The sequence below is a fragment of the Pristiophorus japonicus genome, chromosome 9 (genome assembly GCF_044704955.1).
Source record: "Pristiophorus japonicus isolate sPriJap1 chromosome 9, sPriJap1.hap1, whole genome shotgun sequence".
NCBI lineage: Eukaryota > Metazoa > Chordata > Chondrichthyes > Pristiophoridae > Pristiophorus > Pristiophorus japonicus.
In genome coordinates this window covers 98,921,610-98,935,909 of record NC_091985.1, presented here as the reverse complement: position 1 = coordinate 98,935,909, position 14,300 = coordinate 98,921,610, and positions in this window count along the sequence as shown.

The window sequence follows — 14,300 nt, the reverse complement described above, 5'->3', positions numbered from 1 at the left end:
AAATTAAAAAGTCAAAGATTAAGGAGAAGGCAATAGAGCAGGGTAGCACTGGGGAAAATGAAAACCAGAGCATGCCAGGAAGGGACAGAATGCATAAACATAAAGGTGAATCAGAAAGTGGGGTCAAAGCAGGAAAAATGGTAAAAAAAACAAATTTAAAAGCTCTTTATCTGAATGCATGTAGCATTCGTAACAAAATAGATGAGTTGATGACACAAATAGATACAAATGGGTATGATCTGATAGCCATTACAGAGACATGTTTGCAAGGTGACCAAGGCTGGGAACTAAATATTATGGGGTATTTGACAATTCAGAAGGACCATCAGAAAGGAAAAGGAGATGGGGTAGCTCTGTTAAAGGATGAGATCAGTGCAGTAGTGACAAACGATATTGGCTCAGAAGATCAAGATGTTGAATCAGTTTGGGTGGAGATAAGGAATAATAAGGGGAAAAAGTTGCTGGTCAGAGTATCCATAGACCCCCTAACAGTACTTACACTGTTGGAGAAAGTATAAATCAAGAAATAATGAAGGCAAGTCCCCTGACCTGATGGCTTACATCCTAGGGTCTTAAAAGAAGTGCATCGGTTGTAATCTATCAAAATTCCCTGGATTCTGGGGCAGTCCCAGCGGATTGGAAAACCGCAAATGTAAATCCCTATTTAAAAAAGGAGGCAGACAAAAAGCAAGAAACTATAGATCAGTTAGCTTAATAGCTCAACATCTGTTGTTGGGAAAATGCTGCAATCCATTATTAAGGAAGCAGTAGTGGGACATTTGGAACAGCATAATTCAATCCAGCAGAGTCAGCATGGTTTTATGAAAGGGAAATCATGTTTGACAAATTTGCTGGAGTCCTTTGAGGATGTAATGAGCAGGGTGGATAAAGGGGAACCAGTGGATGTGGTGTATTTGGATTTCCAGAAGGCATTCAATAAGGTGCCACATAAAAGGTTACTTCACGATATAAAAGTTCACGGGGTTGGGGGTAATATATTTGCATGGATAGAGGATTGGCTAACTAACAGAAAACAGAGAGTCGGGATAAATGGGTCATTTTCCAGTTGGCAAAAAGTGACTAGTGGGGTGCCACAGGGATCGGTGCACATTGGGGTTCAGAAGAATGAGAGGTGATCTTATCGAAACATATAAGATAATGATGGGGTTCGACAAGATGGATGCAGAGAGGATATTTCCATTCATAGGGGAAACTATGACTAGGGGACATAGTGCTAGATTTTCCATTATTTTTGCATGCATAATGTCCACTTAACGTCCATTTTACCGCTGAAATGAGGTGTAACACCCAGATATCGCTCATTTAGCCACAAAATGGAAACTGACTCCCATTTTTCGGACACTTATTGCCGAGTGTTGCTTTCACCATGTTCGTAATGCCAGCCAAAAATAATACTGCCCGCCCACTTTTTTTGGGCGGAATCATCAGAATGGGCGAAACCAATGTCCATAATATTGCCCAGCATTACTTTCCGCATGTAATTAAAATCGTGATTCAATAATACCGACCGCCCACTTTTTTTTGTCGTAAATATCAAATTTGCTGAATTAACACCCAGTATATCGCCTAGCGTCACTTTTACCACCTTACACACATCTCGCCCACAATATCGCTGGCCCAAAACACCACTCTGAAAAAGTGGAACTGTTCTGAACTAATCACAGTGGTATGGGCACCATTTTTCAAATCACAGGTCGCTTCATTGAAAAGGCTGCTTCAACTTCGGGGGAATTTGGATTGACGCTGGAGTCCTTCTCAGGTGAAGTGATCTTCTCAATAGACATCTTTTCAGACTCTGGATAATTGGGTTTTACTGTAGGTGTCTTTTGGTGTTGAAATTATTGCCTCTGATCAATTGGTATTATACTTTTATTGGAATGGGGCCAGCCATTCGCAGATCAATACGCAGATGCTGCAGAGTGCAAATGGCACAACGTCTAATGCACATCATTATGTGCCCAATCTAAGACATGCCAGAATGAGGAGAAGGTCTAGACCATACACACCGCGCACTTACAGGGAGAAGAGGTCTTACGTCGACGTGTCCGAGAACACCTGCCTTCGGAGACTGCACTTCCACAAAGTGGTGATCAGTGAAATATGCCAGCTCATCAGGTCAGATCTGCAGCCTGCCACCACCTTCAGGACATCACTGTCCATCGAGGTCAAGGTCACCGCGGCACTGTCGTTCTACGCGTCCAGTTCCTTTCGGGCCTCCGCGGTTGAGATTTCCCCTCTGTCTCACCGTGTCACACATCGCTGCATTAGACAGGTCACGGAGGTTCTGTACGCGCGTAGGATGGACTTTATCAGCTTCCCCATGACCACGGAGGCTCAGACTGACAGGGCTGGAGCATTCTACCGCATTGCTAAGTTCCCCAGGGTGCAGTGAGCAAGGCAGTATACTCACATCGCCATGTGGGCAGCTTCTGAGGACCCAGAGCTTTTTCGCAACAGAAAAGGATTTCACTCCCTGAAGGTCCAACTAGTAGTCGACCACAACCAGATCATAATGGCAGTGAATGCCAAATGTCCGGGCAGCTTTAATGAGGCTCACATCCTGCATGAGAGCACTGTCTCTGTCATGTTTAACAGTCAGCCACAAAAACAATGCTGGATGCTGGGTGATAACCGATAAGGCCTAGACATCTAACTGATGATTCCCCCTGTGTGACACCCACACCGAGGCCAAGAAGCGATACAACCAGAGCCACAGAGCCATATGCAATGTGTTCCAGAAAACAATTACTGAGCTTAAGCAGCGCTTTAAATGCCTGGAACACTCAGGAGTGGAACCCTGAGCAAGTAGCTCAATTTGTGGTCGTGTGTTCCATGCTGCACAACCTGGCTATCAGGAGGGGACAAGAATTGCCAGAAAGGACTGATGGTCCACCTCAGGAGAGAGAGGAAGAGGAGGATGAGGGGCTGGATGCTGACCTCTGGCCAGACAATCAGGCTATGCAACCATGGTGGCTACATAGCTGCAAGATTCTTACATCAGGAGCTCATAAATGAGCGATTTGCCTGAAAGAACTTTGCTGTAATTTACAAAGCTGACACACTGCTGTGTGTGTGCAGCTCAGGCATCAATGGTGGGCATCACCTTGGTGCCAGTTAAAGTTTACGTTCATTCAAGTTAAGTTTAATTTTACCCTTTCATGTTAAGGAATCACCAGTGTGTAACAGTCAGCTATCTGAGATAATGCGCAACAAGGTTATGTTGAATAAAAAACATTTTATATGACCATTCGTCTGAAATCATAAGTATCATGGGCAAAAACACACCAACACCACCCCATTTTTTTGACCATTGATTTCAATCAAATGGTCAACATGTCCAGCAACAGAGAACACAAATGCAAAGCAGGAGGGTGGCCCGCTCCCCCCATACATTACAACAAATTGCTTACACCCAGATGGAGATATAACACAGCCATCACCTGCGGACATGCACCTCACTTTCCTTCCCCCCTCCCCTTCTTCTCCCCACCTCTATCCCTTCCCTTCCTCGCTCCACGCTGCCTGGCCAAAGAGCTCCTCAGGTGGTGCCTCATTGGGGGGATGAAGACAGAGCTGGTGGATGCACGGGTACGGGAGCAGGGGGTGCTGAGGTGGGAACATTTTCGGATCTAGAAGCAGGATCTTGCTCCTGCCTCTCTTGTGCATTGCAATGATTTTCATTTGGCCAGCATTATTTATAGGACAATTTTAGAAGCCATCTATCATATATTATTGTTTGGATATGTGTGGGTGTGGCATCTATTGACTCTAGATCATGCAATGATGTATACTTTACTCACGTGGCTTCACTTCAGGGTCTGCAGCTGCTTGCATGGCCATCCGGGTGTTCCTCCTCCCCATGAGTGTGAGCACCCGCTCCTCAATGTCAGTGATGTCACTGGTGACTGGCCCCCACCCGTTCGCCTCTGCATGGACCTAATCATCGATAGCTTCTTCTGTAAAAGGTAACAGGACAACATGGCTTGAGATCATTGCGTGATATCATTGCTAAGTACTGTCACAGAGACTGATGCAACACATAATAATCATGATTACATCTGTTGGTTATGATAATTATCATTCTTTACCTAAAGACGTACACCATGATCGCAGGCTTTGAGTACAACATTCCTGGTAAAAGTGAAACACCTCACATCTGATTATAGTCACTCATGACTCTTACAAATCAAATTATATAAATATATAAGTACATGTAAATCAATGTAATACTTACTTTTGTGGATGCAACAAGGTCGTTCCATTGTTTGCGGCATTGGTTGCCCTCACGCACCTCGTTGGTCGCCGACGAGACCACCTCTGCTATCTCGGCCCATATCTTCTGGTAGAACTTTGGGGTGGGCTTCCCATGCCCTCCCTGTGTCAAATCACCCGAGCGTAACTCGACCTCCTGCAGAAGGGAGGTATTTGCCTCATCCAAGAACCTCCTCACTCTTTTACATCCTCCAATGTGCTCCTCTCCCAGCTCACCGCTCTCGCCAGCATCAGTCTCCACAGCGTGCTGTGTTGCTTCCACCTCTCCCTCCATTATAGGAACCAAATTCGGGCAAATATCTGGCTGGTAACAGCTAAATTTTTTCCCCAATTTTCTAAAAAGCTCGAAACTCTCCCTCCTTCCTCCCAAAGCAGCCACACCACACCCACACACGCCTTCACTCACTCTCAGCTCCCTCTCTCTCTGTCTCCTCTTATGCGCATGTCATGATGACCCTTCACCTCCTGAATCACGGGAATCGAGCGTTGCCATGCCATTGCTAAGGACGGCGACACTTTACGGCAGAAGGTCAGAGAGATTTCATATCACTCGCGGTAACGCCCAATTTCAAAAATGGAGACTAGGGGCTTTGAGAATGGGCGACAAGCCGGCGATCTGAAAACCCATTTTTACTGCCCACGCCGGAAATAATGCCCATTTTTGAGTGATCTGCACAAAAGTGGAAAATCTAGCCTCCTGTTTTAGAATAAGGGGCCGTCCATTTAAAACTGCGATGAGGAGGAATTTCTTCTCTGAGGATTGTAAATCTGTGGATTCTCTGCTCTAGAGAGCTGTGGAGGCTGGTTCATTGAATATATTTAAGGTGGAGATAGACAGATTTTTGAGTGGTAAGGGAGTAAAGGGTTATGGGGAGTGGGCAGGGAAGTGGAGCTGAGTCCATGATCAGATAAGCCATGATCTTATTAAATGGCGGTGCAGGCTTGAGGGACCAGGTGGCCTACACCTGCTCCTATTTCTTATGTTTCTATGTTTCTATGTTTTTACCGAGATGAGGAGAAACTTCTTCACCCAGAGAGTGGTGAACCTGTGGAATTCTCTACCACAGAAAGTTGTTGAGGCGAATTCACTAAATATATTCAAAAAGGAGTTAGATGTAGTCCTTACTACTAGGGGGATCAAGGGGTATGGCGAGAAAGCAGGAATGGGGTACTGAAGTTGCATGTTCAGCCATGAACTCATTGAATGGCAGTGCAGGCTCGAAGGGCCGAATGGCTTACTCCTGCACCTATTTTCTATGTTTCTATGTTTCTATGTTTTTATGTATATGTTGTGTGTATAATGTGTTTTCTGTGTGTGTGTGTCTTTGTGTGTCGTGTGTGTGTTGTGTGGTTGTTTTTATTGTGTGTGTTGTGTGTACATTGTGTGTGTTGTGTGTACGTTGTGTGTGTTTTGTGTGTGTGTTGTGTATTTTATGTGTGTGTGTTGTGTGAATGTTGTGTGTGTATGTATGTGTTTTCTGTGTGTGTATGTTGTGTGTGTTTGTACGTGTCTTTTGTGTGCGCATTTTGTGTGTGTTGTGTATGTGCATGTTTGGGTTCTGTGTGTGCGTGTTTTGTGTGTGTGCGCATGTTGTGTGTGTGTGTGTGCTCTGTGTGTGTTGTGTGTGCTGTGTGTGTATATGTGTTGTCTGTGTGTGTTGTGTGTGTTTGTTGTGTGTGTTTGTACGTTGTATTTGTGTATTTTGTGTGTGTGTTGTGGGTATTTGTATTGTGTGTGTTGTGTGTACATTGTGTGTGTTGTGTGAATGTTGTATGTTTTGTGTGTGTGGTGTGTATGTTGTGTGTGTGTATGTTTTGTGTGTGTGTTGTGTATGTTCAGTGTGTGTGTTGTGTGTGTGTGTGTTGTGTGTATGTGCACATAGATGTCTCATTCTGGGATACTATAATCTTTCTTTAAAGTTACCTTTGATTATTTCAGCTTGAAATCAATGAGCAGATTCATAGTAATAAGAAATCTTTAATTTCAGTTTTGGAAAATTGTTAAGATTATTTTCAGAAATCTGGAGAAAAGCCACATCTATTTAATATCAAAATTAGCATTCAGCTTCCAGTTGCATGGGTCACAAGAAAATATTGTTGCATTTTATTTATTAAAAATCACACAATTGTAAATATCAGCTGAATCGGAGACATTTATGTGGGAACACAATGTCCCCCTTTGCTCCCTCCAGGGTTGCTTCAATCACTCCCTCAATCAGTCACTGCTCACTTATGGAGCAAAGTGGCATCCCATTCAATCCTTTAGCAGATCCACTACTCGTTCTATATTTTACCTCCTTCTGGTTTACGACACGTTTGATGGAGTTTCACCACATGCCAGTCACACTCAGCTCACAGACAGAACTTAACAGATTCAGCCTCTGCCATCCAATCAGTGTCCTACTAATTAACACACACAAGCTGAACCTCAGTGTTCAGACTCAGTATTATTGCATTTTTAATAGTTCTATATAAAATCACTTTACAAAAAAAATGAAAAACAACCATTTTTTTTTCTTTCTGGTCTAATGGAATTTGACAATTCCCAGGTCCTCTTTCTTTTTCTCTTTGTAATAAATGGGATGACGGTGATTCCTCTTCTCATTGACACGATTCAATCTGCAGTTATGTCATCTTGCAGCTGCTAATTTCAATGATATCGAGAATGCACGTCCTATTAACAAAATGTGACACACCAAAGCATCTCCTGTCTACTGGAATTATTTCTGATTTTGGTTAATTTCATTTGAAGATCAGCAAAAATGATTGAACCAGATTGTTGAACTTTGTGTAATATGATACAGTGGAGTATCAAGGACTAATGTGCAGGTCCATTTGTTAAATTTGTTCGCCTATCATCAGGAGTGGGTTAGCCTATCTAATTTGAAGTGTGAAAGAGACATCATATGCATATTAAATACCCAGGCAGAATTTACTTAGCTCTGCCTTTTTGTAAACACTTAAGTTTCTTAACACTTTAACGCACTCGGTAATGTTTCTGAGCTTCCACTAAATTGGCTGTCAGCGCCCCGGGAATCGTAATGGCTGATCCCACACCGAGGGTGAGAGCTCATTGTTTCATGGACGAAGCATTGGAGGCATTGATCACGGGAGTGGAGTGAAGGAGGGTAGTGCTGTTCCCGGCCACTGGAGCAATCCATTGTCCCAGGTCTTCATGGCAATGTGGAGCGAAGTGGCCCAGGAGATCTTGGCAACAACTGTGGTCATACGCAGCCTGACACAGTTCCGGAAGAAATTCAACGACCTCACTCGGGTGGTCAGGGTGAGTACAAGCTTCAACGGGTCCTATGTACCAACATGTGAACATCAGTCTGTATACACTGCACAAACCACCACAACCCCACCACTCACCCACCAAGCATCTGCACCTACTAAAACTCACATCCACATTTCACACCTTATCTACAATCAAAGCTATTCAATGATGACAGGCATATCTCCCAAACACACAGCTGGACTCTGACTCACACACATTCGTTTCTTTTGCAGGCCAAACTGGCCCACAATAGGAGGGAGCAGCAGAGAACAGACAGGGGTGATGTGCATCTCCAGCAGCTCTCAAACCTTGAGGAGCGAGTGATGCGACTCATTGGGCAGCAGGTGGTGGGCGCCGTGGCTGTTGGCGACGTCGACCCCATTGGGGGGAACCACGATATCTTCATTCCCTCTCCTCTCATCCCACTTCCCCCTCACACCACAATCCTTTCTCACTTTCCAGCTCTTGATAATGTCTGCATTCCTTGCTCCATTGCTGCCCCACTGCTCTCATCTTGACACGAGTCTTGTGCCTTTATGCTTTCAGATAATCAGCAATCAGATGACCAGCCTGTCCCTGAGTCTGCCATTGAGAGTAAGGAAGGAGAAGAGAAGGAGCAAAGCACCACGTCACTGCATCTCTCACCCGCAGACACCACCTCAGAGATTGGCACTATGTGATCTTTAGAGGCAAGTTTAGTAAAGGGGTCTGCACTGGGTGATGCACTGGGGATGGACTGCATCCCAGAGTACTTAAGGAGGTGGCCTTGGAAATAGTGGATGCATTGACAGTCATTTTCCAACATTCCATTGACTCTGGATCAGTTCCTATGGAGTGGAGGGTAGCCAATGTAACCCCACTTTTTTAAAAAGGAGGGAGAGAGAAAACAGGGAATTACAGACCGGTCAGCCTGACATCGGTAGTGGGTAAAATGATGGAATCAATTATTAAGGATGTCATCGCAGTGCATTTGGAAAGAGGTAATATGATAGGTCCAAGTCAGCATGGATTTGTGAAAGGGAAATCATGCTTGACAAATCTTCTGGAATTTTTTGAGGATGTTTCCAGTAGAGTGGACAAGGGAGAACCAGTTGATGTGGTATATTTGGACTTTCAGAAGGCTTTCGACAAGGTCCCACACAAGAGATTAATGTGCAAAGTTAAAGCACATGGGATTGGGGGTAGTGTGCTGACATGGATTGAGAACTGGTTGTCAGACAGGAAGCAAAGAGTAGGAGTAAATGGGGACTTTTCAGAATGGCAGGCAGTGACTAGTGGGGTACCGCAAGGTTCTGTGCTGGGGCCCCAGCTGTTTACATTGTACATTAATGATTTAGACGAGGGGATTAAATGTAGTATCTCCAAATTTGCGGATGACACTAAGTTGGGTGGCAGTGTGAGCTGCAAGGAGGATTCTATGAGGCTGCAGAGCGACTTGGATAGGTTAGGTGAGTGGGCAAATGCATGGCAGATGAAGTATAATGTGGATAAATGTGAGGTTATCCACTTTGGTGGTAAAAACAGAGAGACAGACTATTATTTGAATGGTGACAGATTAGGAAAAGGGCAGGTGCAAAGAGACCTGGGTGTCATAGTACATCCGTCATTGAAGGTTGGCATGCAGGTACAGCAGGCGGTTAAGAAAGCAAATGGCATGTTGGCCTTCATAGCGAGGGGATTTGAGTACAAGGGCAGGGAGGTGTTGCTACAATTGTACAGGGCCTTGGTGAGGCCACACCTGGAGTATTGTGTACAGTTTTGGTCTCCTAACCTGAGGAAGGACATTCTTGCTATTGAGGGAGTGCAGCGAAGGTTCACCAGACTGATTGCCGGGATGGTGGGACTGACCTATCAAGAAAGACTGGATCAACTGGGCTTGTATTCACTGGAGTTCAGAAGAATGAGAGGCGACCTCATAGAAACGTTTAAAATTCTGACGGGGTTAGACAGGTTAGATGCAGGAAGAATGTTCCCAATGTTGGGGAAGTCCAGAACCAGGGGACACAGTCTAAGGATAAGGGGGAAGCCATTTAGGACCGAGATGAGGAGAAACTTCTTCACCCAGAGAGTGGTGAACCTGTGGAATTCTCTACCACAGAAAGTTGTTGAGGCCAATTCACTAAATATATTCAAAAAGGAGTTAGATGAAGTCTTTACTACTTGGGGGATCAAGGGGTATGGCGAGAAAGCAGGAATGGGGTACTGAAGTTGCATGTTCAGCCATGAACTCATTGAATGGTGGTGCAGGCTAGAAGGGCCGAATGGCCTACTCCTGTACCTATTTTCTATGTTTCTATGTTTCTATGAGTGGGCTGCAGCAAAACCGGAGGAAAGGGTAGCTCGGGAGCCAGCTCCCCGGAGGGAGAGTTCGCACACTAGTTCTGCTGCACAGGACGCAAACGAAGACTTCGATGGGGAAGTGTTCACAAGAAGAGTGATGGCCATGCACTCCGAGATAATAGGTGCAATGGCAAGGGTGCACCGGACCCTCTCGGCAATAGTCTGCCTCCAACTTTGCACAGAGCTCTGCGCACACCATGGAGCCCATCAGTTCCACTCTGCAGAGAATGGTGGACTCCCATAGAGACCCGTGTGGATCCAGACCTCACTAACGCATGTCATGGGTGATGTGGCAGCTTCCTTGCAGCACAGGTTGAAGCCACGCAACGTCTTAGTGCTGTAATGCAGACAATGTTAATGGTATTGAGTCTCAGATTGTTCTCATGCAGTCTCAGCTGCATGCCATGCGTGCTCTCACTGTTGCCATCATTGCTGGGTCCACCGTAGTTGACCGGGGATCTCACTATGTCGCAGCAGGCCATCAATCTGTGCTCCAGCAGCTGATGGTGATGCTGAGGTGCTGCACCGGGGGAGTGGCAGTGGGTCAGTGGAGCAGGAACCTGCTGTCCTCTCTCAGGATGACAGCATTCCTGATCCCAGCACTATCACGCCGCCATTGTACTTGTCGCTGCCTGTCATCCAGCCAGCCCAGATGGCCCACTGCCCAGCCTGAGCTGGTGCATTGTACAGCCAGGCTTTCCAGACCCAGAGCTGGTCAAAGGGCATCCTGCATGGTCATTTGTAGTCTCTGGCCCTGACACTCAGCAGCCTTCCACCTGCCCTGCTGCAGCCACTGGGGAAACACTATGAAGGAGCAGTCGATTAGGAAAAGGCACTGTAAAGAGGGGAAGTAAGGGTTTGCACAAAGGTGATTAGTCAATATTATTGTAGTATATATGTGGTTTCTGAATGTGGATAAATTTATTAATACAATGTGGTAGATTTGGTGCTGTGTCTTATTTCAGCCGTGCACTGTGATATGGAATGAATAATTGATGGAACAATGGGGACGTGCTGAACAATCGGGAAATGGCCCCAAATTCATTGGAACCGAAATGAGATGGTCACAAGGCCGATCGAGTGGCTGCCTCCTCCGTCGCTGCTGTTCGTGCTCTGTTTCCTCCTCCTCCTCGTCCTTATCCTCATCCTGAGGTGGTGCAATCATGCCTGGTGGCAATGGCAGCACCCTCATGATGGCCAAGTTGTGCAGCATTCAGCAGACAATGACAAAAAGGGCCACCTGCTCAGTCGAGTACTGGCGGGCTCCTCCCAAGCGGTCAAGGCAGCGGAACTATTGCTTCAGCCCTCCGATGATCTGCTCAGTGATGTTCCTGGTTGCAGCGTGTCTGTCATTACATGAGTGCTGGGCATTAGTGTTGGTGTTGCGGAGGAGAGTCATGAACCAGGTGGGAAACGGATAGCCCTAGTTTCCCAGCAGCCAGCCGCGAGCTTGATGTGGTGGCTGGAACAGAGCTGGCACAGTGGTCTCACGCAGGATTAGGACATCGTGGCTGCTGCCAGGATAGTGGGCATTGACAGTGAGGATTCAGCATGTGTGGTCACACACCAACTGCACATTCAGTGAGCGGTAGTCCTTGCGGGTATGGAATACCTCAGGATTGTGATGCGGAGAGCGACATATATGCACCATGGGGAAGCTCACTATCCTGACGAATCCACATGCACGCTCGTGCTGCTTCTTGCTGGTGATGGGGAAGGAAGTGTAGTCCCTTCTCCTTCTGCAGAGAGTATCTGTGACCTCACGGACGCAGCAATGCACGGCGATCTGCGAGATGTTAGATATTTCTCCTGATGCACATTGGAAGGATCCGCTGGCATAGAAATTGGAGGCAATGGTGCCCTTGACTGCCACTGAGAGAGCCGTGGTCACCCTAGTCTGAGGCTGGAGGTTTGGTTGCAGGAGGTGGCAGAGCTTTGTGGCCACATCCTTGGTGAAACGGAGCCTTCTAAGACACTGTTCCTCAGTGAAATTGAAGTAGTAGGCAGCAGCCGGAATACCCTGGGAGGGTCAGGCCTCCTGTTGAGAGCCATGTTGGCCGTCCTACCTCTGGCCACATTCTGCAACCATTCATTCTGCCTCCAACGTTGATGCTGGAGGACAAGGTCCAGTGCCAGTACAGCTCCCATCAACGTATGGAAATGTTGCACTTTTAAATCTCACCTAAATGACACTGAATAATTTTTCTGAGGCAACAGACTCCGGAAAGTGAAAAACGCTGAAATCGTTCAAAACGGTTGTTTGCATATGTCAAACTGACAAGGCAGCATTTTTTGCCGACTACAAACAAACCGGATGTTGACGCCTTTAAATACCGTTCCTCCCGCGGCCATCCAACTACATATCGTCTACTCTTCCTGTAGTTGTTGATGGCAGGCGCTCAGGCAGGGGGCAAGAGGTCATTTCTGATTCGGGGAGGTAACGGGGCGCTGCGCACCAGATAACATCACGATCACTGGTATGCTAGGGACTGAGGCGGTAAGTCATAGCACCAGCACAAAACCAGCAGGGAAGTTCGCGAGCGTCGTTGAACTCGCCGCGCTTGGTCACAAAACCATTTGCGCCCCGTTATCGCCCCTCTGGAGGCGTGAATGGGAGGCGCAAAGAAGTCCAATTTCTCTCCCTGAGACCCTGTACAAAATGCTACAGCTAGTATTGTCATTGGTTCAATATAGCGGAAGCTGCATGATAGAAATTTTGATTCGGTTCATACATTGTCAGGTAGTAAATTGATCAAATGTGCTTTTATATTGATTTGCATTGGAGCATTCATTTGTTTTTCATTACCTGTGATTTCTTGGGTTACAGACAATTCTACAGAGAAAAATAACTCTGAGGCTACAAGTACCTCCATGGGAAAACAGCAGAAGTGTCCCAAAAAACCTTTGTGAGTTAAAGAATTATACAGATACATGTCTGTGTGCACATGTGTCTGTGTCACCGGTAAATGGGTGGGATAAACAAGTGGCGCTCATATGTGTCTTGGGTCAATTGCAGTCTCCTTTCCTGTCATATGTGACCCTCAGCAGACTTACTGCTCCATGCAGCCCTGGGCTACCATTTATGGTGTACCCGACTATGGGATAGTAATGAGGTGGGATTGAGTGCAATTCTAGCAGTGGAGCACAAGGAGACAATGGAATACCATTAAGCTGCTTGGTTATCCCATTTTCTAAGCAGCTATTGAAGCACTGCAATTAAAATAGAACTATTTGCTAAACTATTGATCCTCCAAGTTTTTTCTCTTCCTGTGTGCAAGTGCCTGGCCTCTACTTGGCAACTGCTCACAGTGGCATGATTGAAATCAGGAGCCTATTGTGTGCAGAATTGCAAGCGCAGGCCTGCATCCCATTAGTCTGTGGCTCAGCAGGTTGCAACATTCTGAAGGATTCTTCGAACAGGACATTGGTTGGTATTTTGGTCCTTGACAAAAAGTAACAGTGCAACAGACCTGTTATCTCACAGGCATGGAATACAGAATTTACTCCATGTGTGTGTAGTAATGTTACCAGGTTTAGTTCGCCTCAAGGAAATGTCACCGATTTAAAAATAACACTTTTTAACAACTGCAGGCTTTTTCCCAGGCTGTGCAAATGCAGTCATTCTGAAAACAGAAAATGCTGCTGCAAATCTGCCATAATCAGAGATTTCACAGTAGTGGAGCTATAGTTATTGGCTGCGGTAAGAGATCAAAGCAGTGTCCCATTTATCTCCAAACAGTGGGCAATGATTATGTCAAAAAATGCTAAGCGGTAAGACAAAAATTCATATTATCTCTCTGACTCATGAATTAATATTGGCATCGAAGATAATTCTGTGAACTACTTGATCTTCATTTAAGAGAATTTTAATACTGGATGCATGCACATGGCAAAATGTTTTGTATTATCCTGTAGAATAACACTTATTAAAATACAAAACTTAAATTAATTATTGTATCAATCTTTTCTCCCTAGTCAATGTTTTTTTCATCTGGGTACAAAATATGCCTTTTCTTTAAATTTACATATATCCTTGTATTTGGCAACATTTATTGCATGATGTCTAATGATTGATAGTTCTGGAAAATATTTTGAATTTTCCAAAATTGCTTTATTTTGTTGGAGGATTGGATTAAATATAATATATGAATATGATGGGTTAGAGAAAAATATAGGATAAGTGTATGGAAATATCATAATCAATCATAAATATTCTCTTTCTCATTCGTTGACTGTAGTTCAACTTCCATATACAAATGGAGTTCATGGACTTCTTTGCGATAGGTTCAGCTGTCTTTCCTCCTTCGCCCCTTCCCCCTGCCTCCCACAGACCACCCCACCCTAGTCCTGAATATCTGTTTCCCTCTCTCTAGTTCCTCTCCCATGCCCT